Source organism: Schistocerca nitens, chromosome 3 (genome assembly GCF_023898315.1).
Source record: "Schistocerca nitens isolate TAMUIC-IGC-003100 chromosome 3, iqSchNite1.1, whole genome shotgun sequence".
NCBI lineage: Eukaryota > Metazoa > Arthropoda > Insecta > Orthoptera > Acrididae > Schistocerca > Schistocerca nitens.
Window position 1 is genome coordinate 580,354,971 of NC_064616.1, and position 25,828 is coordinate 580,380,798.

General features: G+C 44.2%; 1 protein-coding gene across 1 annotated transcript in view; it reads right to left on the bottom strand.

The window, feature by feature from the left end:
• The window catches only part of LOC126248491 (cyclin-dependent kinase 10), a 124,557-nt gene extending 116,627 nt beyond the window's left edge, over positions 1 to 7,930 (bottom strand). Inside the window, exon 1 of the mRNA XM_049949522.1 lies at positions 7,752 to 7,930. The gene's annotated coding sequence lies outside the window, so the exon portion shown is untranslated. The remainder of the gene's footprint in view (positions 1 to 7,751) is intronic.
• Positions 7,931 to 25,828: the final 17,898 nt, after the last annotated feature.

The following is a 25,828-nucleotide window of genomic DNA, read 5'->3' on the forward strand; positions in this document are numbered from 1 at the left end:
CTCCAATCTTTTTTTTTTTCGTCAATGTATCGTCCTGATATATACGGGGAAAAAATCCACAAAATATATTAAATTTTGTCCTGGGCGTTGCTTTCAGTAGCACCGTAAGCCTAGGAAGATTGATTGTTTATGCATGTTCATCACTAAACATTCGGCTCCCTGTACTATTTTCAGGTCACTGTCGGTAGCTGCCGTGACTAGGGCGAAAAGGGTTTCGTTGATTATTTGAACGTTTGATGTCCAGCCAGTCATTATTGACTTCAATTAGTTTGAAAAGTGTGGAGAAAACTGCCCTTAAAGAAGGTACATAATATTGTCCAAAGCATAATTAAAAACGTGGTAAACTTCAAATAGGATGTTCCGACGTGTGATATACATCACCGTCCTTCAGCATTACAATGCACTAGTAATTTCCTTTTTTTCCACCCCAGTTACCGAATTCTGAAAATATGTTAACCATGTAACCGAAACCGAAGTATAATGTAACAACAGAAATTGGCCTGGGAATATTGCATTTAAATTCATCTGTCGTTTAAGTACGTATTTGTGCCATACTCTTGACGACTGAATTTGAGAAATTTGTTACAACTTACAAAGACAGATTAGGTTATATAAGTTTTTATTCCCAGCTGAATACTTCTGCAGAGTAATAGAGGATGTTTATCTGCATTAGCCGAAAAGACAGCAGTATAACGTCGTGTTCACACCAAAGGGGGAATAGAGAAATACACAGACCGTTCCGTTAAAGCCCCAGTTACATGGAGTAATATAATATTCTTACAAGACGAGTGCTGTCACGTCATAAACGTCTAGCATCAGTTAACTGTTATTTAGAATTTTGCTTGACAATGCTTATCTCCCTATGTCACTTCGCGAAAATTTACCACGTATAACGGTTATGAATCCATATCATCAAAATAACCCACTCATTGTCTTCCAATCTTTCGTATCTTCAAAAAAATGTAAAGTGTTAATCCCCATCGCAAATATGTTTTGTCGTTCACGTATGCACTCGTTTAACCCTGTAACTTTTAAAATCTAATATCGTCTTTAAATCTTCTTCGTTAACCTTTATGCCCAGTTCTGTAAAGGCAAAACTGCCAAGTTTTCGCAGCGTGGACATTTACTTCTATTCGTCATGGTGTAACTGAAACTAATGCCCAATAGTACATTTATGTCTACCAATGGATTACTTATTGTCACCACATTGGTCCTCCTCCTTTGATGCAATACTGGTAGTCCATCACATACACTGCCAATGTAGCTCTTGTCTCCTCCTCATCGTCTATAAATTTCAATGAACAAAAAAATAAATAAATAAATAAATAAAATGAAATAAAATTAAAAAATGATCGTATGGTATTGTTGGTCTGTTGACCGGGATGTCCCATTCGGGTTCGGCAGCCAATGCAAGTCTTATTTCAGTCGGCGCCACATTGGGCGACTTGCGGCCGATGAGCAGGATGAAATGATGATTAGGACAACACGACATCCAGTGCCCGAGAGGAGAAAATCTCCAACCCGGCCGGAAATCGAACCCAGGACCAGTGCATGGGACGCAAGCACGTTAGCACCCAGCTACGCAGGCGGAGTATAAATTTCAATGACAAGCTACTGTACCTTTCATCGACGTTAATTTCAACCATTACTTTGCACAACTTTGAACTGGACGTTGCCTTACTTACGAGTCCTTTAAAGTTTGTGCGAGTCAGTTTGATCTGTCGAAAAGCTCCATAAAGTAACAAAAAGTCGCTCCGCATCTGAAGCTGCATTTCATTAATCGAATGACAGTTGTGGAATCACAATCATCCAAACATGGATAAACTAATAAGTTCCCTAAATGATTTTAGGTTTTCTATTTAGCTTGAGCACATTACATGTTGGTTGTAATTACGAGAGTTTTGTTATTATTATTAAATGAGATGAATTATTCTGCATTAAGTGACTGAAGCGAGTGCGCGTTTCTTCCTTGCAATCATACATTCTCGTTTGGCTGCAGTATTAGTAAAGCTGGGACTCAGAGGGACAGCTGAGGGGTGCTAGACGATTATAACTGGCACCGACCGCGTGCCGAGGCCGTTTCCATAGCAACATCCGGTGTTGCCGTAACGATCAACGCTTCCCCACTGCACATCCCGCCGTAAGGGGAACGCTTCAGTCGGCCTTGCTCGCATGTGGTGGGCCACGTGCTTCCTCGCTTGAGAGCGTGACTACCAGTTATTACGCCAACTAGGGAACCGCAAGAACTTCCCCTCACCGATTTGATTCATATTGGAAGGGTGTGTAGGGCACGACTAGGACCTCAACATGTGAGAACTGAAAGGCGCAGCTCTCAGCTGTTGTCGAGAACATCGAGTTTAAAAATTTTAGGCGTGCTTATATGGTTTGTATGTGCGCTAGTATTCGAGGAGTCCGTCACCGAGGGAGTAAGTGCTTGGTTTCATAAACTATGTCTATGGATCGAATGTCCCTGCCTATACTTTTTTTCATTCCCACGTAATACTAACGTCTTATTTATTATGACTGTGGAAATCTTCAATATTTAATAGCTCATTTCGTAATTTCATAATCTTTATCCCAAGAAATGGCGAAAAAATTTCGTAAAGAGATTGGAAATAAGGATACACGATAACGTTCACGCTAATCAATAGTCATTTTATTTATATTTTTGTAACTACATATGGGACAACTATAATATGAAACCTATGGTGGACTGCACGAATGATGATGATCGTAGAAACATGAAAAAAAAATAATTATTGCTACATAAAGGAAATATAATGAACGCTCATTTTCCCATGTGAATGTTTTTTTTCAGTGTGTTTATTGCAAAACAAACTTCGTTATGTTCATAAACAGATCTCGCTCATCACAGTTTTGTGTATCACGTATATCTGTTGATAAAATCAAGGAGGAAAGAAGAAAAAATGACTAAAAGCTAGTTTCGAGGCAGATACCTCAAGTTCATGAAACTATGCGCTTACTAGCTCGGCGACGGAATTCTTGAATACTAGCGACAGTACAGACAATAAAATTTGGCTAACAACGAAATCAACTCTCTTTAAAAAGCAAATCCTAAATTGGGAGCGATATAAAGCACATCTTAATGGTTCAAATGGCTCGGAGCACTATGGGACTTAACATCTGAGGTCATGAGTCCCCTAGAACTTAGAACTACTTAAACCTAACGCCTGAAGCGCCTAGAACCGCACGGCCACAACGGCCGGCAAGCAAGCACATCTTAATATTACGAGAGTTCTGAATAATGGAAACAAACGCCGTAAGTAATTTCCACACCAACTTTATAAACAAAACGCTGTTTGAAACCTAACAACCAAAAATGTATGTATCCAATTTGCAGAATAACCACGGATGTTGCTTTATAAATAAAATCAAAACGCATCTGGTATAATTCTTTTTAATTACATTGCAGTCAGTCAAGACGGATAACCAATAGTAACAGATTTTAACATCTACTGAGGAAGATGGGACGCAAACAATCGTATTATTTTCTAACGGTCAATCTAAATCAAATCGGTGAAGGGAAGTTCTTACCGTCTCTTCTAAATGACTAATTCTGAACGATACATGTACAGGCTGGCTTCTTGATTCACACAGAGTACATGTCTGCCTTAAATACTAAAACTCACACGCACTGCCTTAATAAACTTCGAAGTTACATTCTAACATTGGACTGCAAAATATCGAAAGCTCTGCACACTGTGATTCAGTTAACAAGAGGAAGATGAGAGAGAAACAACACCATGTTACACGACGCAATTTTTAAGAAAACGTGTCGCTCTTATGTTCGAAATTAGATAATAACAAGTACTAAAATTAAAGAAGGGCAGTTATTCTTCGTGAGGCTTTAATACTATTATTTAATGGGCGAAATATTTTAAGCAAACGGCAGTAGAAAACGATGATAAATACAGAAAGACTGCACTGTGTCACCAAGAGGCGACAGTGAATTATTTTTATAACTCGATGAACAAAACACTGTACATAGATTATGCTGTTTATAGTACAATTATCAGTTTCAGCCTAATTAGGCCACTTTCAAGTTTCAGATCAAAAATACAGCAGAGGATGGTAGCTATACCATTGGCAACAGCTGGTAGGCACGGGTCGCGTATTGGTGATAGCTACCGTCAGACTCACCCCCTCTCTTCTCTGCGTTAGATCTTATTGTGGTCTAATTCGGCGAAACTGACTATTACAGTACGAAAAATGTGGTATAGACAGAGTTCAGTTAGTAAATAGATTTTAAAGGGTAAATAGCTTACAACGCTTATGCAAAAGTCACCCTATATGCCGACCGAAGTGGCCGTGCGGTTAAAGGCGCTCCAGTCTGGAACCGCAAGACCGCTACGGTCGCAGGTTCGAATCCTGCCTCGGGCATGGATGTTTGTGATGTCCTTAGGTTTAACTAGTTCTAAGTTCTAGGGGACTAATGACCTCAGCAGTTGAGTCCCATAGTGCTCAGAGCCATTTGAACCATCACCCTATATGCTAACAGAACAAAACGCACAAGGGCTGCGCCCCCCCCCCCCCCCCCCCCCGGCCGGATCTCAAAAATTTCTTTGGCTACTGACAAGTCGGCATTCGTCTTCCAAAATATTAAAAACATACCATATCCCCAGGTCTAGCCACAAAGCGCCCCCCCCCCCCCACACACACACACAAACTATTGTATGGGCGCCGTTTAATATGCAGTACTGGAGCGTGTGCAGGAGCCTCGATATTTAACAAATTCCTTCAACCGGATGGTATTACCGACAGAGACGCGAACACTTTGGTCCATATTCCATGGGTACAAAGGGTATACAATCCACACACATATCAGCACACTTGATTAAACTAGCTCGTAGTGCGTAATCTAAGCTTGTAAAAAGTCAGTTTTATCGAAATTTCAGTTTTAGATTAAAATTTAATAATTTGATTACTCTTACATTTGAACATGTTTTAGTATCCTAATTTCGTCTATGGCACAGAGATGACGATTTCTGAAGATGTTCAGTGCGACATTTACTTATAATATACACGCAAATATTAGTGAACCCACTGTGGGAAAGCATTTGCATACTGCTAAACGATTGCTACTGTTTTAACTCCACATGGAAACACATCAGAATCCATGATTTTTTTCCTTTGAGAATACCTAGAATCCGTAACGGGGAATGTGACCACATTCTACGGTCTCTGAAAATTGATGAGGTAATTTAGGAAATACAAGAACTGCACCGGTACAAGAAACACTGAGACAATTTTTCATGCGTCTTGCGCGTATAAACTGAAAAGATCTGATGATGGAATAAAACTTTTACTATGCCGTGGAACGCACGTTAACTGAGCCTTTTCTAACAAATTACATTCCGAGACTCATATTTGCCTTCAGTGACAAAAATAAAATGCGCCGCGATATACTTTCTCGCACACTACGACCTAACTCAGAGTTCCAGTTTCGGGTCCGAGTACCAGCACAATTTTAATCTCTCAACCTGATAACAATGTAAACAAGGCGTTCGCTACACTACACTCTTCTCCGTTATGTTCCAGACGTGAAATGAATAATTTATGAATTTGATTTCACATTAATCAGCAGCACAACTGCAGGACATTATACTGAAATCAGGAGCAGACAACACGAAATAGAGAAAATTAGGCAACAGACAATTCACACTGTTTTCCACACAGCCCAAAACACAAGAGGAGTAACAGAAAATTATCGGACGCTTCACTATTTAATTAAAAACTTTTCAACAAAATGTCTAGTACATTTTTAGATTAGTCCTCTACATTAGTGCCTTTAAAACAATTTCACCTAAATCTGTACGATATCTATAAAAAAACCTAACACACAGCTTTTCTAATGTGTCTTCTGTACACAGTGCTAACAGAAAAACTTGATAGATAATATCAATACATACACCTACTTCTACATTGGAGACATTCCGATCAGAGGCGATCTGCAGATTGTGGTACTTGAAGACATACTTGATAGACAAGATTGCATTTAAACATTTATTTTGAATCGTCGACCGGTTTCAACAGTACTTCACTGTCATCTTCGGATCTGCAGTACGACAGACACTGTATTTCTAAATGATGAGGTATGTTACCTGTATATGAAACAATATAGTTGTGTATTTCATTACTACTGTTTACAAATGGAATGTGTGTCTATGTCGTACTGCAGATTCGAAGATTACAGCAAAGTACTGTTAAACCGGTCATCAACTCAAAATTAGTATTTAAATGCGATCTTGTCTCTGAAATATATCCTCAAATATCAGATCCACATATTCCGCAAGGCCGGACTAGTGTCCAAAATTCATTGTAATTGTTTCACAGAGCGAGCCTTTATATGATGCTGAAGAAGTGTGTGTAATACAGCTAACACAATTTAAATGCGATAAAATATTTACAAGTAAGGGACGCACTAAAATCTGGAATCTTTTACTGTATGAAAAAAGAACTGACGCCCTACTTTACAGTATACTAAAATCAAGTGGCACAGCAGTGTATATTAATCAAAATCTATGGCAACTCTACATTTTAGACATGAGCAATAACGGCAATTTTTTTGCTGTGTTGTTGATTATAGTACGCTAACCAACAGGAATTATTTATTACTTTTTACTTACACTTTTCTCTGAACAGCTATCCAATTTGGTTAGAATAATCCCAGTTATAAGACTGAGTTTAGCATCAAATGATTTCAGATGTACGCATTACAATCACATAACGGGGAAAGTCAAGTTAGAAAATCAAAATACTGGTTTCTAGTATCCAAAACCCGAGTACCACCTAAGAAATCACTTAATAAATAAACTAACAGTGTTCAGTGTAATCTCCTACTAACCAAAGGCAAACACCCAGTAGGCAGCTACAAGCACAATTCATTGATATGTGCAGCCTTAAGCTACACAAAACTACACATTCAATTCACTACATGGGCTCAAAAATACGCTTTCCTGTAGTAAAATACAACTATGCTATCAGCATGAGCTCAAGATTAAGGTGTATGCAACAACAAAAATAGATGCAAACGCGCGATATGCATTTGCAGGTTTAACTAAATGCACTTCACAGTGCAGGTTTTCACGATAGTATCTTCACTACCAAATGCGGGGACGGATAGTTTTGGATTTTGTTAAACAGCCCACGAGAGTTTCACCACACCGTATCCGCGATTTCGCGCGCTCTATGCATACTCAATTACGTCACTGATTATAGACAGATCTCACCCTCTGGCGGAAACCGAAACCTACTCTTGCAGTGGAGATGAATGTGTTGTTACAGCTACTTTCTTTCTTGCTTACTCAAGAATATTACCCCTGATGATAGATATTCCCCAGAGAAATCATAAGTTGCAAATGCTTCTGAGTAATGTGGAAGAACATAATACTTCATAGGCGGTCTTCAGGAGTTATCATTGGAAAATTACTCGCACTACAATGCTATGAATTAGTAGATAGGCCTTCTAATTCCTGTGGAAGTTTCACGCAGGGATAGATAGATAACGACGAAACCGTGCAGCAAAGTATTTCCTACGCACCCTCATGGCTATTATACGTGCTACGAACAGGGTGTACTTGGTCGGTGGCGATGTATTTCTTATTGCAATTGAGTGTTTCTATTAAGCTTCTATATCTGTTTGTTACATTGACAATTTTGCTTGTCCTCCCCTACAAGCACAACAGAGCCCAACAGTTTGCACACGGAAAATATTGAAAGGAATACTATACCTTCGCCGCCGAGAATAGCGGCGGGAGACAGACGTTTCTTTCGCGTCTGTAGTACCACAAAAACAATAACACACGCCCCCGACACCACTTCTAATACACAACACGAATACCTTCCGGTTGTTTTCACTAGCGTCCCACCGTATAATTTCAACTGTTTGGCCACACTGTGGCTTAAAGATATGCCTCTTTCTTATCACTACTCTCGTTCTGTGCTAGATATCGATAAAACACTATCGATAATCACAGCTAAGAAAACGATCATATTTGTAGTGATAATGCCGTGTGGTTTTTCCAGCCGTTTGTAGAGTATAATGTCCATATCTGGTATTTATAACACATATATGGTTATCTTTCATTATTACATGCTGAAATGAAAACTGATGTAAAAATGCACATTCACAATATATGCGATCAATTCAAGTAAGTCCTCCTTCAAACCGTAGAAATTTTCCAATAACTTTGCGATGTATTATTACAGACGCACAAGACTGTATTCCAAAACTCTTGCAGTCACGGGAGTCTACACGTGTCCAGTTGCACAAAGTCGAGAAAGCAGGCTCTGCGGTCGATAACTGCGTGCCACGGTCGCCTACTGGGGGTCGTGTGCGACTGTGCGTACAGTGGATGCCCCAATGTGTGCTACTGTGCGATCACGTGACATCGCTCCGCGCCACGCGAGGCGCTTTCAAACGGGATATGTACTTTCACTGGTTGGTTTGTCGCGTGGCAATCTTGGTGACCACAGAAACCACGCACCACATTATTTCGTCTCATAGTAGTAGTAGTAGTAGTAGTAGCAGCTTTATTCATCCGTAGGTCTCTTTTTACAAGGATATAGGACATGACAAAGTATTTACAAGTTTAGACCAATTTAAAATAAGCTAATTCGTATACACATACATTTCCAGACTTCTAGTTAGAGACAATCATTAGATTTACTCCTAGTATACAATACTTTTCTTTACAAATAACTTATTAAATAATGTAATGCTACACTGTTCACTCATATCTCACTTTCAGTCACTGGACACACTATAAACACATTGATTCACAACACTTCACTCACTACACACACAAACATACATACACACTGATGATCTCTGGGCCATTTTCTGTACCACAACTTCGCATTTGCTATCCTGAAAAACTGAGTCAGCAACCCTTTACAATGAGTGAGATGTTGAGCTCAGAAAGAGGAAGAGGTGTGTATTGAGCAATGCATAGCTTGAGGGTAAGTTTTTCGAGAAAAGGAAAAAAGAAGGGAAAAAACATAGTGTGAAGGTGTTATGTGGAATGTTTGATATTTTATGATCATTATTATTATTTATTTGTATAACCCTTACTCTGTTTTAGCCAAGTAATCCTTCAATGTACGAAATGTATTGCATAACAGGTACTTTTTAGCTATCTTTTTAAACAAGTGTATTTTTGGAATTTCTTTTATCTCTTCTGGTAATTTATTTTACAGATTTATTCCTTGGTAGAAAATGCTGTTTTGAGTTTTATGTTTATTTTTTCTTGGCATGGTCATGGAACAAGAGCATTGCAGCTCACGGACGATATCTCCCAGCGCAAATGCTTATAGTATGCTCTATTTATCTTCATGAGAAAGGGTAATTTGTCATAATGCTTATGCAGGGATTATAACAACTAAAATATTCAAGAAACTAAGTGTTTGCAGAAAACTGTCGTATCAAGCAATCTGAAAACTCCACCTGACACGGGAAGTACGCTGACTGCAAGAACTGCACCTTCTGTGGTTGATAAAGGTGCAAATTGTTGTTTACGTAAGATTCCCCAATTAAATGTTTTGCCTGTCTTCAGAGCTCGTGTGACCTGCTTACTAATGCTGGCATAGTTGTCAGCAGTCACATGTCACACATTCTAAGGCGAGAAGAATCTGTGCAGCAGCAGGAGCGTGTGTTCTTGTGGTAATTGGGTTTTTGTAGCCATGTTTATTTTGGTGTGGAAATAGGCACCAAGAATTCACAACCCGGCGTGTCTGAATAGCCCTTTCCTGCAACTTGATAAGGACTGACAAGGAAGGGTCAGAACAGAATGTGCACTCTATCTTGGCAATGATTTGTACATCTTGAATGCAGGACAGCGCCGGAACCACCGCCATACCACGATGAAGTCACAATTTCTCGTGAAAAACTTGGTAACGAAAGAAACCCAAATTATAAAATGATTGCTTAACCGACAATGTCGTCCGCCCCTGGTAGCTGAGTGGTCAGCGCGACGGAATGTCATGCCTAACGACCCGGGTTCGATTCCCGGCTGGGTCGGAGATTTTCTCCGCTCAGGGACTGGATGTTGTGATGTCCTTATCATCATCATTTCATCCCCATTGACGCGCAAGACGCCGAAGTGGCGTCAAATAGAAAGACTTGCACCAGACGAACGGTCTACCCGACGGGAGGCCCCAGCCACACGGCATTTCCATTTACCGACAGTGTTTACTGTCACTAGATCTGCGTTTTAGTAGAATCATATCAATTAATGTGTGAGAAATCTGTTACGAATAAAAGTTCTGCAGCCCAGATTCCCCACCGCTTTCCGACGCATATGGTACTACAGTAATTCATTTGCGCTGCGCAGGCTAACGTCTGTACCATGTCTCTTCTGAAATTTGGGCGAAGCTAACGAAAACCACAAACTGTACGTCTTGTGTAAATTTTATTTTCTGCGTAGGAACTCACAGTTTTATTAATGTTATCCTCTTCATTTGCTTGTTAGTTAATTGAAAAAAAAATCATAAACACATTGTACAAATGATTTATCAACTGAACGCTAATTCACTAACCACTGTTTTTATAAAACACAATGTATGTGTTCGTACTATATATGAGGCTGCTTCCTCTGTTCAACTGGTTTCACCCTGTGCTTCGAGCGACTTACGAGTATGAATGTCTCTCTCTTGCTCTAGCTGTCTAATTATCTAACTCTGAGGGTGTGTGTGTGTGTGTGTGTGTGTATTTTCTTCCACCCTTATTCTCTCTTTCGCCTGTCTGTGCTTCCTTTCTGCATAGTTATTTAGTTTAATTCGTTGAATATTCTGCTTTTCCATAGAGATTCTTTTTCCTTTAAAGGTAGTTTCCTTCCGCTACTGCCTTCCATACGTGGGAACTCTCTTCTTTGCTGAATTTTTGGTACAAGTTCTCGGTGGATTTAAAAATCATACTTCAAAGATTAATGCAAACACTCAGGTAGCAACACAGTTACAACCAGGAATTAAACTCTATAAAACAAACAGTCTTAGAGAATGCATATATCATAAATATTGTAGAAGTATGTCACTATTTATGTATCGTGTATCTTTAAGATTTCGTAGTAATGAGTATTTCAAGAGATTTCGCGATTTCAGAAGGAAGATGTTCACTTCCCTGTCTCAATACTTCAGCTAGTAACTAGGTAGGCTTCCTCAGCTGAATATTTCACCTGAAGGTGATCGGCTTGGTTATCAGTCGAAATATCAGTGCAATAAATCAACGTCTTTCGGGGGAAATCCACAAACCTCTTGGAATTCTGTATCTTTATTTGCTGGGTAATGGTTGTGGACCATTAATAAGTCGGCATATTTGGAATATAAGCTTTTGCTTTTTAGGACTCTTCGGTTTTCAGACTACCTTGTTTTAAAGTTTCTGCACGTGTGAACTACAAAAACAGATACAAGAGTTGCATAATAATTGATAAATTTTTGGTTTGTTGAGTCTTTCAGTAGCTGAGTAGCTGAGAACCAGGGGTGAGCCCGGAGAAAGATGCGCGATTGAGCCTCATTTTCAAACATAGCAACCACATTTTATTGTTATTTTAAAGAAGGTTTGACATGATTTGAACATAACGCACGACAGTGCACGTTACCAATTTGTTCCAAACATCGGCGCACGAAAAAGCGGTTTTTCAGGAGGTCATATCTCTGATTCTATTGATCGCAGAGATAAGGGATCAATTGTTTTGGATAGCCCTAGGCATACCGACCATTTGTATACATATCGGAAAACTGGCATACTGTAGCTGTCCTACAATACAGGGTTAAAATTTAAACATTACAAATTTCCTCCAGCCTAGGCAAATTAAGCAATTCAGTTGGTTGGTTTGCATTAGATGTGGTCTAGAATCGACCTTAGAGTCTTATAAAAGCACCATCTCTTCATGGTAGTTCCTGAAAAAATTCGAAAAACCACGATTCTTCGGTACGAAAAGTGGAGATGGTCACTTCTATACTTTCTGTTCCCGACTGATTGTCGAAAATGTTACCATATGTTCTTAAGATGATATTGTCGGGGATTTTCGAAACTTTTTTCGATATTATTATCCGTTACCAACTCCCAGAGGTTGAAAGTGGTACTTATGCTGTAAAATATGGACGTAAAATTTGGTCTGAGGTGTAAATGGTGAATTAACTGACGTTGCGGACACAAGGAAAGGGTTCGAGGGCCATCGCAAGGGTTCTGAAGTCACCAAACTAAGTGTATAGTCAGCATGTGTCACTGTTTGGCAGCCACTTCATGCCCAAAGTGCTACTGCAGTAACAAAAAATGGGCTAGAAAGGGTCTTCACATGATTCAAAAGAACTTAAAATGATTACAAAACATTTTGTAACACTGGAAAGACAGCAAATTCAGTAAAACACTTCTAATATGATTTTTACTCTTTTCTGATACAAATCGTAAGTCGGGCGTTTTCGGTGAATAGCGATATATGAGCAACGCATTGCGAAAAAAATTGTAAAGCAAACGATTTCGTGTTAACTTTCAATTATGCGTCCTTAAGAAGAATGGGTAGCTCTGAGGAATGAAGTAGTGAAGGCAGCAGATGATCAAGTAGGTAAAAAGACGAGGGCTAATAGAAATCCTTGGGTAACAGAAGAAATATTGAATTTAATTGATGAAAGGAGAAAATATAAAAATGCAGTAAATGAAGCAGGCAAAAGGGAATACAAACGTCTCAAAAATGAGATCGACAGAAAATGCAAAATGGCTAAGCAGGGATGGCTAGAGGACAAATGTAAGGATGTAGAGGCTTGTCTCACTAGGGGTAAGATAGATACTGCCTACAGGAAAATTAAAGAGACCTTTGGAGAGAAGAGAACCACTTGTATGAATATCAAGAGCTCAGATGGCAACCCAGTTCTAAGCAAAGAAGGGAAGGCAGAAAGGTGGAAGGAGTATATAGAGGGTTTGTACAAGGGCGATGTACTTGAGGACAGTATTATGGAAATGGAAGAGGATGTAGATGAAGATGAAATGGGAGATAAGATACTGCGTGAAGAGTTTGACAGAGCACTGAAAGACCTGAGGCGAAACAAGGCCCCGGGAGTAGACAACATTCCATTGGAACTACTGATGGCTTTGGGAGAGCCAGTCATGACAAAACTCTACCATCTGGTGAGCAAGATGTATGAGACAGGCGAAATACCCACAGACTTCAAGAAGAATATAATAATTCCAATACCAAAGAAAGCAGGTGTTGACAGATGTGAAAATTACCGAACTATCAGTTTAATAAGTCACAGCTGCAAAATACTAACGCGAATTCTTTACAGACGAATGGAAAAACTGGTAGAAGCGGACCTCGGGGAAGATCAGTTTGGATTCCGTAGAAATGTTGGAACACGTGAGGCAATACTAACCTTACGACTTATCTTAGAAGAAAGATTAAGAAAAGGCAAACCTATGTTTCTAGCATTTGTAGACTTAGAGAAAGCTTTTGACAACGTTAACTGGAATACTCTCTTTCAAATTCTGAAGGTGGCAGGGGTAAAATACAGGGAGCGAAAGGCTATTTACAATTTGTACAGAAACCAGATGGCAGTTATAAGAGTCCAGGGGCATGAAAGGGAAGCAGTGGTTGGGAAAGGAGTGAGACAGGGTTGTAGCCTCTCCCCGATGTTATTCAATCTGTATATTGAGCAAGCAGTAAAGGAAACAAAAGAAAAATTCGGAGTAGGTATTAAAATTCATGGAGAAGAAGTAAAAACTTTGAGGTTCGCCGATGACATTGTAATTCTGTCAGAGACAGCAAAGGACTTGGAAGAGCAGTTGAACGGAATGGACAGTGTCTTGAAAGGAGGATATAAGATGAACATCAACAATAGCAAAACGAGGATAATGGAATGTAGTCAAATTAAATCGGGTGATGCTGAGGGCATTAGATTAGGAAATGAGACACTTAAAGTAGTAAAGGAGTTTTGCTATTTAGGGAGTAAAATAACTGATGATGGTCGAAGTAGAGAGGATATAAAATGTAGACTGGCAATGGCAAGAAAATCGTTTCTGAAGAAGAGAAATTTGTTAACATCGAGTATAGATTTAAGTGTCAGGAAGTCGTTTCTGAAAGTATTTGTATGGAGTGTAGCCATGTATGGAAGTGAAACATGGACGATAACCAGTTTGGACAAGAAGAGAATAGAAGCTTTCGAAATGTGGTGCTACAGAAGAATGCTGAAGATAAGGTGGGTAGATCACGTAACTAATGAGGAGGTATTGAATAGGATTGGGGAGAAGAGACGTTTGTGGCACAACTTGACTGGAAGAAGGGATCGGTTGGTAGGACATGTTTTGAGGCATCAAGGGATCACAAATTTAGCATTGGAGGGCAGCGTGGAGGGTAAAAATCGTAGAGGGAGACCAAGAGATCAATACACTAAGCAGATTCAGAGGGATGTAGGTTGCAGTAGGTACTGGGAGATGAAGAAGCTTGCACAGGATAGAGTAGCATGGAGAGCTGCATCAAACCAGTCTCAGGACTGAAGACCACAACAACAACAATTTGTTGTTTATATTATTTACCAAAGTACACTAATGGCCATTAAAATGGCTACACCACGAAGATGACGTGCTACAGACGCGAAATTTAACCGACAGGAAGAAGATGCTGTGATATGCAAATGATTAGCTTTTTAGAGCATTCACTCAAGGTTGGCGTCGGTGGCGACACTTCCAACGTGCTGACATGAGGAAAGTTTTCAACCGATTTCTCATACACAAACAGCAGTTGACCGGCGTTGCCTGGTGAAACGTTGTTGTGATGCCTCGTGTAAGGAGGAGAAATGCATACCATCTCGTTTCCGACTTTGACAAAGGTCAGAATGTAGCCCATCGCGATTGCAGTTTATCGTATCGCGACATTGTTGCTCGCGTTGGACGAGATCCAATGACTGTTAGCAGAATATAGAATCGGTGGGTTCAGGACGGTCATACGGAACGCCGTGCTGGATCCCAACGCCCTCGTATCACTAGCAGTCGAGATGACAGGCATCTAATCCGCACGGCTATAACGGATCGTGCAGCAACGTCTCGATCCCTGAGCCAACAGATGGGGACATTTGCCAGTCAACAACCATCTGCACGAACAGTTCGACGACGTTTGCAGCAGCATGGACTATCAGGTCGAAGACCATGGCTGCAGTTACCCCTGACGCTGCATCACAGACAGGAACGCCTGCGATGGTGTACTCAACGACAAACCTGGGTCCACGAATGGCAAAACTTCATTTTTTGGAATGAATCCACGTTCTGTTTACAGTATCATGATGGTCGCTTCCGTGTTTGGCGACATCGCGGTGAACGCACACTGGAAGTGTGTATTCGTCATCGCCATACTGGCGTATCACCCGGCGTGATGGTATGGGGTGCCATTTGTTACATGTTTCGATCACCTCTTGTTCGCATTGACGGCACTTTGAACAGTGGACGTTACATTTCAGATGTGTTACGACCCGTGGCTCTACCCTTCATTCGATCCCTGCGAAACCCTATATTTCAGCAGGATAATGCACGACCGCATGTTGCAGGTCCCGTACGGGACTTTGTGGATACAGTAAATGTTCGACTGCGGCGCTGGCCAGCACATTCTCCAGATCTCTCACCAACTGAAAACGACTGGTCAATGGTGGCCGAGCAACTGGCTCCTAACAATACGCCAGTCACTACTCTTGATGAACTGTGGTATCGTGTTGAAGCTGCATGGGCAGCTGTACCTGTACACGCCATCGAAGCTCTGTTTGACTCAATGCCCAGGCGTATCAAGACCGTTATTAAGGCCAGAGGTGGTTGTTCTGGGTACTGATTTCTCAGGATCTATACACCCAAATTGCGTGAAAATGTAATCACATGTCAGTTCTAGTATAATATATTTGTCCAATGAGTACCCGTTTATCATCTGCACTTCTTCCTGGTGTAGCAATTTTAATGACCAGTAGTGTATATAAATGTGTCGAACTAGATAAATAAACTGTCAAAACTTTACTGACCTATAGAATTCGAATTAAATAGGATGATTCACAATTCATGTTACACACTTCTAGGGGTTGTAGAGAGGACTTAATAGATCAAGTTTCACATAAGAGCCCATGTCCTGAACCGACATACAAAGACTCTACAGTACGTCAAAGTTATATACTGGGTGATTCCGTGATGATGTTACAAACTTTTTAGCGTGATGGAGAAGGATAAATGTGTCAATTTGAGATATGGGTCCCAGTACTGGAAACGAACGAGTCAAAAGTTATAAGCGAAAAACGTTCTGATGCCTCTGACAGTGGAATACTCGTACCGCTACTGTTGTTGAACAGATTGTAGGGTAGGAAACTTTCAGAGGTAGGAGTATGGACCAAAACAAGAAAAAATGCCTGATAAATATGGGCTCTAAAATGCTTACGTTAAGAGCTATAAACACTTGTTAAGTAGAGGAGATGTGTTTCACAGTAGCGACGATGAACAAGTGCTCATAGCTCCTCAGGTCTGCATTTTAGAGCACACGTTTACTCGACATTTTTTCATTATTTTGGTCTCAGAACGGTTTTCGCTTATAACTTTCGACTCGTACGTTTCCGGTACAGGGACCCTCACTTCAGATTAATACATTTGCCCTGCATCATCCTAGAAAGTATGCCTCCTCATCACAGAATCACCCTCCATATAGATACATTTACAGGCTCCGGAGTCTATAACTTTGACGCTGTGTAGCGTCATTGGATGACGTTTCTGGCCGTGAGTTCCTATGCAAAACTTGATCTATTAAGTCCCCTCTACAGCCTCTAGAAGCGCGAATCATGAATTGTGAAACACCCTGTATAAGCTGCACATGCTGCACTAGCAGGAAAAAAAGGGAACCGGTGGAAAAACGCTCGTATCGGAGCACAAAGAGGTGAATATGTTCCTATGGAAAACACTATTGACAGAAACCAGCTGGCACCGTCTTCATTCCGCCTTCTTCGCTAAAATTTTATCTTGCGGACACAACCGCACTTTTTATCCTGAAATGAAATGAAATGATCATATGGCATTGTTGGCCAGGAGACCCCATTAGAGGTTGTTCGGCCGCCGTATTGCAAGTCCTTTTTAGGTGACGCCACATCGGCGACTTGCGAGTCAATGATGATGAAAATGATGATGAAAGACACACAACACCCAGTCTCCTGCCGGGATTCGAACCCAGGCCCCTTGTGTGGTAGGCGGTAACGCTACCGCTACGCTACGGAGGCTGAAAAAGAATAGCAGAGGAACAGTGACGGTTGAAAAGAGATGAGACAGTGCCAGTGGGAGAGAAAGAGAGAGGAAACAGTGATGGTGAGAGAGAAAGTGTCAGCGAAAGAGAAAGAGAAATGGACGAAGACAATAGCAGTGGCAGCCAAAGACAGAGGAGATACTGATTATTAGTGAAAGACAGTTGCAGTAAAAGAGAAAGAGAGATGTATGTAGATAGAAGAAGTGAGAGGAAAAGAGGGAGGAGACAGCGAAAATGAAAACCAGATAAGTGGGCACCATACATAGGTAGGGGGGGGGGGAGGGAGGGAGGGAGGGGGGCGGGTCTGGAGCCTCTCAGACTGGCAAACTTTAACACGTAGGTATAGGGGAGCGTGCATTTGGACCGAAATTTTAAACCCGTGGGTATAGGGGACAAAATAAGCTCTCCCCCCCCCCCCCCCCCCGAAATTTTTGTGCTGCCAAAGTATGGTGGAGACATAGGCAGTAGCAAAGAAAAACAAAATGAGACAGTGGCAGAGGAGAGTGTGGAATGTGCCGTAAACCAATGGGAGAAAAATGAGACAGTGGGAGAGAGACTCAGGCAGTAGTAATGAGAGGGAGATGCTGTTGTCTGATGACGGTCGAAGTACAGAGGATATAAAATGTAGACTGGTTATGGCAAGGAAAGCGTTTCTGAAGAAGAGAAATTTGTTGACATCGAATATATACACTCCTGGAAATTGAAATAAGAACACCGTGAATTCATTGTCCCAGGAAGGGGAAACTTTATTGACACATTCCTGGGGTCAGATACATCACATGATCACACTGACAGAACCACAGGCACATAGACACAGGCAACAGAGCATGCACAATGTCGGCACTAGTACAGTGTATATCCACCTTTCGCAGCAATGCAGGCTGCTATTCTCCCATGGAGACGATCGTAGAGATGCTGGATGTAGTCCTGTGGAACGGCTTGCCATGCCATTTCCACCTGGCGCCTCAGTTGGACCAGCGTTCGTGCTGGACGTGCAGACCGCGTGAGACGACGCTTCATCCAGTCCCAAACATGCTCAATGGGGGACAGATCCGGAGACCTTGCTGGCCAGGGTAGTTGACTTACACCTTCTAGAGCACGTTGGGTGGCACGGGATACATGCGGACGTGCATTGTCCTGTTGGAACAGCAAGTTCCCTTGCCGGTCTAGGAATGGTAGAACGATGGGTTCGATGACGGTTTGGATGTACCGTGCACTATTCAGTGTCCCCTCGACGATCACCAGTGGTGTACGGCCAGTGTAGGAGATCGCTCCCCACACCATGATGCCGGGTGTTGGCCCTGTGTGCCTCGGTCGTATGCAGTCCTGATTGTGGCGCTCACCTGCACGGCGCCAAACACGCATACGACCATCATTGGCACCAAGGCAGAAGCGACTCTCATCGCTGAAGACGACACGTCTCCATTCGTCCCTCCATTCACGCCTGTCGCGACACCACTGGAGGCGGGCTGCACGATGTTGGGGCGTGAGCGGAAGACGGCCTAACGGTGTGCGGGACCGTAGCCCAGCTTCATGGAGACGGTTGCGAATGGTCCTCGCCGATACCCCAGGAGCAACAGTGTCCCTAATTTGCTGGGAAGTGGCGGTGCGGTCCCCTACGGCACTGCGTAGGATCCTACGGTCTTGGCGTGCATCCGTGCGTCGCTGCGGTCCGGTCCCAGGTCGACGGGCACGTGCACCTTCCGCCGACCACTGGCGACAACATCGATGTACTGTGGAGACCTCACGCCCCACGTGTTGAGCAATTCGGCGGTACGTCCACCCGGCCTCCCGCATGCCCACTATACGCCCTCGCTCAAAGTCCGTCAACTGCACATACGGTTCACGTCCACGCTGTCGCGGCATGCTACCAGTGTTAAAGACTGCGATGGAGCTCCGTATGCCACGGCAAACTGGCTGACACTGACGGCGGCGGTGCACAAATGCTGCGCAGCTAGCGCCATTCGACGGCCAACACCGCGGTTCCTGGTGTGTCCGCTGTGCCGTGCGTGTGATCATTGCTTGTACAGCCCTCTCGCAGTGTCCGGAGCAAGTATGGTGGGTCTGACACACCGGTGTCAATGTGTTCTTTTTTCCATTTCCAGGAGTGTATGTACAGTACTTAACACTCATTTTCTGAGCATTGCTGGTGAATTAAATAAAAATTTAGTTTCTACAGCGAATCATATAAATGTCTTGGCAAATGCCTTTCCGAGATTGATGTTTGAAATACTCCTCTGTGATACAGACAAGACGGAGATTGAGTCATTAATTAAATCACTGAAGAGTAAGGACTCTCACGGATATGATGGAGTGTCTAGCAGAATATGAAAGTACTGTGCAGCATATGTCAGCCCTGTACTTACAAGGAGAGGACGCCTACTCGTCATCGCCGAATTAGTCCAAATTCATGGTATATGTAGGGCGTGGTGAGACATGAAAGTACCCCAAATGGGAACTTCAGATGGCCAAGCGTTTAGGAAATAAAAGGAATTTTGATACGGATCTATCACCATGCGCACCTTATCAGTTGTCGCTAGCCCAACTAGTGGCATCCTGGCTAGCAGACTTTCAGTTTAGCCAGCACGGTAGCTCAGCGCGTTCGGTCAGAGAGCTGACTAGCTAGCCTCTGTACTAAAAAACCTGGTGAAAGGATCAACAACGAACTTCAACGGATGTCATGTGACGTCCGCTACGACCAAATACAACGGACAACATGAAGAAAAAGCGGTAAGAGAACGGATTCGTATTGAAAGGGTAGCGGGTTCGACTCCATCCAGCTGCAAATATTTTTGGCAAATATACGACGAACTGTTCCAACATGAAGACGGATTGCCAACGTGCAGTATCAAAATAATTCCCCCCAAATGTTCGCTACTAGTGCAACCCTGCGATGTGACCAGCATAACCAGATATCCTCCTACATGCTGCGTTACGCGTGGTTCACTGCTGGACTGTGCGATGAAAGAAGCTGTTTTCAGAATTTCAGTCAAATTTGTTTTTCTACGAAGACATTAAAAAAACCATGCGACTGCAAAAAGGCGGCGTTTATAACCCGCACAAGATGTGGTCAAAATTATTGCTTCCTCTGTTTCTTTGATGAAGATCACACCGGTACATGTAATTGATCAATTGCAAAAGAATGGAAGCATCGATTTACATACACGACGTTCCCGTGAACGCGTTAACTACAATCCCTTTTTAAATGTTTGCAGTCCCCCATTTCATCCTATGCCTATACTTCTTGTGCTTATATAAATTAATAAAATAACCAATATGATGTTGCGGTTAATTGTAATGTCAGCAGTGTACGCATTGCCAAGGAGCACAAAAATATTTACCTGTGGGTGGAGTCGAAACTGTGACCCTTTTAATGCGAATCCGATCTCTTACCGCTTTTTTGGTTTAAAATGGGATAGTGGACCGGAGGTGGTTCGGGGGGCAAAGCGGGCAGGGATCGAAACCCGAGGCCTGGTCACAATGTCCCCCTCACTACCATCGAACCTGTGGGGCACAGGGAAGTGGGAGACACAGGAATCAACAGAAGTGCAAGGCGTTGTTGTTGTTCATTTATTTGCATTTTGTTTTTGTAATATTCACTATTATCATGAAATTATGTGGAACACATCGGTGACAGAGAAAAAATATAAATGCTGGGTAAAAAAAAAGAAAATAAAAAGGAAAAGATAAAAGAAATAAAATCCGCGCAATCTGCGACGCGCTTTCCCATCCGCGGAGGTCAGAGGTAGAATCGATCATAGGCAGCTTAAACTCAGCCACCGCCGGGGGGAGGAGGGGTAGGTGCCCTCTGGGCCAGGCACCCCGCAACTTAGTGGAGGTCTAATAAAGACCCGTCGAAGACAGTTAGCAAATAATGTTCGGTAATGTGGCGTGTATTCGAGAGCTGCATGGGCTGTTCGTAAATAGGTCCAGAAGTCGAGGCGAGATTTGGGTCCCTCATGAAAGAGATAAGCGACCGCCCACCCTTTGACCCACGTAATAGCATGACATTTGGCGGCGGGAAAATGTTTGTCCTCCGGGTACAGAAACATTCGAGGTTCGATTGTGTCTGGTGGCACTCGGAGATAGCAGGCAATGATTTGCTGCACGAAGAGCATCTTGCGAAGAGGCGCACGTCAGACAGTGGTCATCAGTGTCCAATTGCTGGCAAAGGAGACAAAGAGGGGAATCTGACAAGCCAATGTTGTGCAGTCGCTGTTTCGTGGAAAATTTCCTGTCGACTATGTGATACCACAGTGCCCGGGCGTTCGTAGGGAAGAAGGGCTGGTGGACGGTAGTCCACACTATGGGCCACAGGATGGAGGGATGTTTGGTCTCCATCACATTCCGGGGAACACAGCGCAGTGGCAGGCTGTAAAAATCCTTAGTCCTGGGTGGGCGCGTATCTGGGAGACTGCTATGTATGTAACTGTAGTCGACGCAATAGGTCGAAACACGAGACAAATGAGGCACGATATGGCCGACAGACACTGGTGGTGAGGTGGAAGCAGGCAGGAGGACCTCAAGCAAGCTGTGTGTTAGAGATGTGCCCCGGCCGGTCCACTGTTTTCTCATGGTACTCATATAAAAGGCCGCAGCTCGCATACGGACATTGACGAGGCCGAGGCCACCAACCCGTGGGGGCAGGATAAGTGTCTCATAACGGACCTTAAACATGGAAACAGCCATGAGGTAATAGCCTAAAGCCGCCTGAGGGTTGCGCCCAATTGCAGTTGGCAGAGGGGGAACTTTTCTTTAAATTCTTTATTTCATAAACAATAATAATTATACAATATTAACCCGTCTCCTAAGATGATTAGTGGGTCATAAAATGATACCTAGATTAGATTACAATGCAGCTTTTACAATTATGTTAGTGAGCTACAGTTTAACTACTACAATGTGTTTGTTTCAGTTTTCTACGACAATGGGCAATTTGATCTATTTATTACTTAACTAATCTTGCGCGATGCGGACCAATTTTGATACCGCATAAAGATTAGGAAACACAACGCGTTGAAGTGTATTCTGACAGCGCAAGAGATTCTGGCGGACGACGTTGCGGATGACGTGTAACAGGCGACGGAAATTCGTTGCTGCTGTGCGTGAGGCCGTGGTGGTAAAGGTAATGCCCAGGTACCGGAAAGTCCGCACGAGCGGCAGGGGTGCCACTTCACCTTCCTGGAGGCCTAGTCCAATGTGCATTGCAGAAGATTTGGCGACATTCATGGCACTGCCAGCGGCAGACCCAGAACGGGTAATCAATTCGAGGACTGCTCGAATCTCAGAGCCGGAGCGAATGAGGAGGAGGATGTCATCAGCATATGAGCGACAGCGAAAAGTGTGTTGGCGTAGGGTGAGGCCAGAGAGCTTGGTTATCAAGGCCCCAACGAGGGGCTCAAGGGTAGTGGTAGAGAAGGTGCGCCCTTGCCATACGGAACGGCAGATGGGTACCGGCCCTGACTTGGACACGTGAACTGGCACTGTTGTAAAGACGTCGGAGGACGTCGAGGAACGGAGGGGGGATGCCCATTCGGGCCGCCACCGAAAACAGGAAACGATGGCGCACTTTATCGAAGGCGCTGTCGAAGTCTATAGCGACGACCGCTGCACGGAGTCTGCAGGCCGCCGCCATTGCAATTAAGTCGCGGCATTCCCCTGTGGCAGTCTGTATGTTAACCTGTCCCCCAGGCGTTGTTTGCTCTGGGGAGAGGATATGGGGGAGTATTGTTCGGAGCGTGCGAAAATCTTGTAACCGGCATTGAGTAGGGTGAGCGGTCTGTAACTCGTGACCATCGAACCATGGGCTGGTTTGTGGACCGGAATGATGATGCCCTCAGCACAGGCGGGTGGGATTGCTTGGTCAGATGTCATCATTTCTTGATACATCGTCTGTAGTGGACTGATTAGGCAGCCAGTCCACAGTGACGGGTAGCCGAAAGGCACACGTACACACACGCCGACTGGCGTGAAGTCTGAAACAGGATACGTGATGAAAGCTATAAAGAAAAGAACGGAGCTTCTCGTATACTTAACTTTAATTTCTTGTTGTACATTGCCCTTGATAATACAAGTGAGACTCTCTCCAGATATGGTTAATGGCGCCTTGCTAGGTCGTAGCCATAGACTTAGCTGAAGGCTATTCTATCTGTCTCTCGGCAAATGAGAGAAAGGCTTCGTACGTGTAGTCGCTAGCAATGTCGTCCGTACAACTGGGGCGAGTGCTCGTACGTCTCTCTAGACCTGCCGTGTGGTGGCGCTCGGTCTACGATCACACAGTGGCGACACGCGGGTCCGACATGTACTAATGGACAGCGGCCGATTTAAGCTACCACCTAGCAAGTGTGGTGTCTAGCGGTGACACCACATCGTCGTCCACCGTGGTGCCATGAGTTCCTGGAAGGTACGGTAAAACTCAATCGGTAAGCCGTCAATGCTGGGCGGTCTGTTGACTGCACCCTTGTCGATTGCGTTGTCGACTTCGTCTCGCATTACCGCCACTGTCAAAGCATCCGCCTCCGTGTGGGGGAGGGTGCGCATGGCGTAATGCAAAATGGAGTCGTCTGCTGCAGTTTCAGCATCTTCTTCACTATAAGTACGACGGTAGTGTTCGACGAATGCGTGGACGATGTCATTCTGATTGGCCACCTGCGTGCCATGAGGCGTGGTGAGAGTGTTGATGATCTGCCGACGACGCCGTCGTCCGTCGGACACTATATGATGCATGGATGGACTTCCTAAACCCGCGTGATCGTGGCGCCGCGTCCGTACCACCATCCCTTGCAATTTCCGGCGTGCCAGGGCAATTATCTTCGCCTTAGTTCTTTCCCGTTCCAACTGGTTGTCTGGGTTGGCGGCTAAGTATCCAGATCTCGGAGAATCGCATAATAGAAGTCAACAGTGTTGCGATGCCAGTAGGCCATGTCCTTCCAGTATCTCATCAGTGTCCTCCGGTTAGTTGGTTTGGCGCAGTGCATTCCACCATGTCAATGTCGAGCGGTAGCGGGGAAGCCGTCGTTCGCAGGCTGTCCACGTCTCAGTGACTTGTTGGCGGCATGCCAGGTCATGCAGATGAGAAGTATTTAGTTTCCATGGCGCACGGCTGCGCCAAACAGATTGCGGCGGAAGGAGGACCGTACAGACGTAAGCGCAATGGTCGTAAAAGGCCAGTGGCCAGCGTTCGGCGCCCCGTATCGCAGATCTAAGAGTTTGTGAGGTATATATCCTGTCTAGTCGGCTTGCGGAATTACTGGTAAGCAAGGTATGATCAGAACGGTTGCTGTGTTGAACTTCCCAGGTATCATGCAGCAGGAGGTCTGGCATCACTATACGTAGTTCCTGGCACGTATTATAGTGTGTAATCTGATCATTGGGGTGCAGAACGCAGTTAAAATCACCTCCTAGTAGGCAGCGGTCATATCGCCCTAAAAACAGGGGGGCGATTTCCTCAGAATAAAACTGGGCCCTTTCATGTCGTCGGACGGTGCCTGAAGGAGTGTAGACATTAATGATGCGTGTCCCCATGGCAGTGATGCCATGCCCTGAGCTGATGAAAGGAAGGCGACGTCGGTCACAGAAATCCCGCGGCGGATGTAGATGGCCACTCCGCGGCCCATAGGATCACTCGCGGAGGCGTGGGCGGTATAGCCATTTGATATCCGTGAGACTGGCCAAGTGAGCTTCCTGCAGAAGGGTGAAATCAATATCAGAAGCTCAGAACATCTCCTGCATAAGGCGGATTTTTACCCTGGAACAGATGTTGCTGGTGTTAATGGTTGCTATCCGGTAGGCCTGGTGGCGGACTGCTGGAGGCTGGTCCACTCCGCCATCCGCGCAAGGGCGTGGGCGTTGCAGTGGAACGTTATCCCGCTCGCCCACAGGGGATTCTGGGAAGAGTATGATTAATGGTTTGGCCCCAATGGCGCAAGGTCCTGTAACGGGTCCTGCTCCTCGACCTCTTCGCCATGCCACACTGTGGAAGCAGGCACCGGTGTATCGTCCATTTTGTCTGCAGAATACGAGGTAATGGTGCGTGGTGTAGTGTCGCCTGTGATATGTCCATGAATTAGTTCAGCGTCCGCATGGGGCGTCGGGGAGACTGGCGCAGGCACACCGGTGGATGTCTCTGCGCTCATAACGTCTTTGTCAGCAGTAGCGGGTTCTGGGGCGTCGTGCTGGTCGACGGTTGCGTCATCCTCGACTTGCAACGTCTCCTCTTTGCCGGAAACGGTGCGGCGCCTTCGCTTGCGACGTTTCGGAGAACGTTGTTTCCTTGTGCGACCTTCCATGTCCGACGACGGAAAAGAGTCGCGTCGCTCTGGTAGGAAGGCCGCCGTAGGGACGAGTGAGTCGATCTCCCTCGTGTTGCCGAGGATAGGGACAGTGTCCGGTTGAGTCGGTATCATCGGAGCGGCGGGCCGTCTGAGGCGCTCTCCGTCAGTGTCTGGTCGGGCTCGTTGGTGGCGTCGTTGGTGGCGCCCGGGCGGCGTTGCAAAGCGGTAGGAGAAGCTAAAGCAGCGGCGTAGGTCACCGATAGCACCGTAAGTTGCGACGAGGGTCGTCCT